A 3,927-nucleotide genomic window follows, 5' to 3' on the forward strand; every position below is an offset into this window, starting at 1 on the left:
CTACTCTGCACTCACTACTCACTACTCTACTCACTACTCTACTCACTACTCTACTCACTACTCTACTCACTACTCACTACTCTACTCACTACTCTGCACTCACTACTCACTACTCACTACTCTGCACTCACTACTCTCTACTCTACTCACTACTCTACTCACTACTCACTACTCTACTCACTACTCTACTCTCTACTCACTACTCTACTCTCTACTCACTACTCTACTCTCTACTCTCTACTCACTACTCTACTCACTACTCTCTACTCACTACTCTACTCACTACTCTACTCACTACTCTACTCACTACTCTGCACTCACATCTCTGCACTCACTACTCTACTCACTACTCTACTCACTACTCTGCACTCACTACTCACTACTCTACTCACTACTCACTACTCTGCACTCACTACTCACTACTCTACTCACTACTCACTACTCTGCACTCACTACTCAACTCACTACTCACTACTCTGCACTCACTACTCACTACTCTATGCACTACTCTGCACTCACTACACTCTACTCACTACTCTACTCACTACTCTACTCACTACTCTACTCACTACTCTACTCACTACTCACTACTCTGCACTCACTACTCTACTCACTACTCACTATTCTACTCTCTACTCACTACTCTAATCACTACTCACTACTCTAATCACTACTCACTACTCTGCACTCACTACTCACTACTCTACTCACTACTCTACTCACTACTCTGCACTCACTACTCACTACTCTAATCACTACTCACTACTCTGCACTCACTACTCACTACTCTACTCACTACTCTACTCACTACTCACTACTCTACTCACTACTCACTACACTACTCACTACTCTGCACTCACTACTCACTACTCACTACTCTGCACTCACTACTCACTACTCTACTCACTACTCACTACTCTGCACTCACTACTCAATTCACTACTCACTACTCTGCACTCACTACTCACTACTCTACTCACTACTCACTACTCTACTCACTACTCTACTCTCTACTCACTACTCTACTCACTACTCTGCACTAACTACTCACTACTCTGCACTCACTACTCACTACTCTACTCACTACTCTGCACTCACTACTCACTACTCTGCACTCACTACTCTACTCACTACTCTACTCACTACTCACTACTCTAATCACTACTCACTACTCTACTCACTACTCACTACTCTGCACTCACTACTCTACTCACTACTCACTACTCTACTCACTACTCACTACTCTACTCACTACTCACTACTCTGCACTCACTACTCACTACTCTACTCACTACTCTACTCACTACTCTACTCACTACTCTACTCACTACTCTGCACTCACTACTCAACTCACTACTCACTACTCTGCACTCACTACTCACTACTCTACTCACTACTCTACTCACTACTCACTACTCACTACTCTGAACTCACTACTCACTACTCACTACTCTGCACTCACTACTCACTACTCTACTCACTACTCTACTCACTACTCACTACTCTACTCACTACTCTGTACTCACTACTCACTACTCTACTCACTACTCACTACTCTACTCACTACTCACTACTCTACTCACTACACTACTCACTACTCTGCACTCACTACTCACTACTCACTACTCTGCACTCACTACTCACTACTCTACTCACTACTCTGCACTCACTACTCAACTCACTACTCACTACTCTGCACTCACTACTCACTACTCTACTCACTACTCTACTCACTACTCTACTCACTACTCTACTCACTACTCTGCACTCACTACTCTACTCACTACTCACTACTCTGCACTCACTACTCACTACTCTACTCACTACTCACTACTCTACTCACTACACTACTCACTACTCTGCACTCACTACTCACTACTCTACTCACTACTCACTACTCTACTCACTACACTACTCACTACTCTGCACTCACTACTCACTACTCACTACTCTGCACTCACTACTCACTACTCTACTCACTACTCTGCACTCACTACTCAACTCACTACTCACTACTCTGCACTCACTACTCACTACTCTACTCACTACTCTACTCACTACTCACTACTCTACTCACTACTCACTACTCTACTCACTACTCTGCACTCACTACTCTACTCACTACTCTACTCACTACTCACTACTCTATTCACTACTCTGCACTCACTACTCTACTCACTACTCTACTCACTACTCACTACTCTACTCACTACTCTGCACTCACTACTCTACTCACTACTCACTACTCACTACTCTACTCACTACTCTGCACTCACTACTCTACTCACTACTCTGCACTCACTACTCTACTCACTACTCTACTCACTACTCGGCACTCACTACTCTACTCACTACTCTACTCACTACTCACTACTCACTACTCTACTCACTACTCACTACTCACTACTCTACTCACTACTCACTACTCTACTCACTACTCTACTCTCTACTCACTACTCTACTCACTACTCTACTCACTACTCTACTCACTACTCTACTCACTACTCACTACTCTACTCACTACTCTACTCACTACTCACTACTCTACTCATTACTCTACTCACTACTCTGCACTCACTACTCTACTCACTACTCACTACTCTGCACTCACTACTCACTACTCTACTCACTACTCACTACTCTACTCACTACACTACTCACTACTCTGCACTCACTACTCACTACTCTACTCACTACTCACTACTCTACTCACTACACTACTCACTACTCTGCACTCACTACTCACTACTCACTACTCTGCACTCACTACTCACTACTCTACTCACTACTCTGCACTCACTACTCAACTCACTACTCACTACTCTGCACTCACTACTCACTACTCTACTCACTACTCTACTCACTACTCACTACTCTACTCACTACTCACTACTCTACTCACTACTCTGCACTCACTACTCTACTCACTACTCTACTCACTACTCACTACTCTACTCACTACTCTGCACTCACTACTCTACTCACTACTCACTACTCACTACTCTACTCACTACTCTGCACTCACTACTCTACTCACTACTCTGCACTCACTACTCTACTCACTACTCTACTCACTACTCGGCACTCACTACTCTACTCACTACTCTACTCACTACTCACTACTCACTACTCTACTCACTACTCACTACTCACTACTCTACTCACTACTCACTACTCTACTCACTACTCTACTCTCTACTCACTACTCTACTCACTACTCTACTCACTACTCTACTCACTACTCTACTCACTACTCACTACTCTACTCACTACTCTACTCACTACTCACTACTCTACTCATTACTCTACTCACTACTCTGCACTCACTACTCTACTCACTACTCACTACTCTGCACTCACTACTCTACTCACTACTCTACTCACTACTCTACTCACTACTCACTACTCTACTCACTACTCACTACTCTACACTCACTACTCAGTACTCTGCACTCACTACTCACTACTCTACTCACTACTCTACTCACTACTCACTACTCTACTCACTACTCTGCACTCACTATTCTACTCACTACTCACTACTCTGCACTCACTACTCTACTCACTACTCTACTCACTACTCTACTCACTACTCACTACTCTACTCACTACTCTGCACTCACTACTCTGCACTCACTACTCACTAGTCTGCACTCACTACTCTACTCACTACTCTGCACTCACTACTCAGCACTCACTACTCACTACTCTACTCACTACTACGCAAACTTGTCCCTCTCCTTTCTCAGTCGATGCTCCGCACGGTAGTGTCAGCCACGATTATATCACGATTGGACTATGGCAATGTCCTTTATTTAGGCCTGCCAAATAGTCTGATCAAGAAACTACAAGTGGTTATGAACGATGCAGCTCGCCTGATTTTTAAGCTTCCCAGGAAAGCTCATGCCTCTCCCCTATTACATACAC

The sequence above is a fragment of the Lissotriton helveticus genome, chromosome 4_1 (genome assembly GCF_964261635.1).
Source record: "Lissotriton helveticus chromosome 4_1, aLisHel1.1, whole genome shotgun sequence".
Taxonomy (NCBI): Eukaryota; Metazoa; Chordata; class Amphibia; order Caudata; family Salamandridae; genus Lissotriton; species Lissotriton helveticus.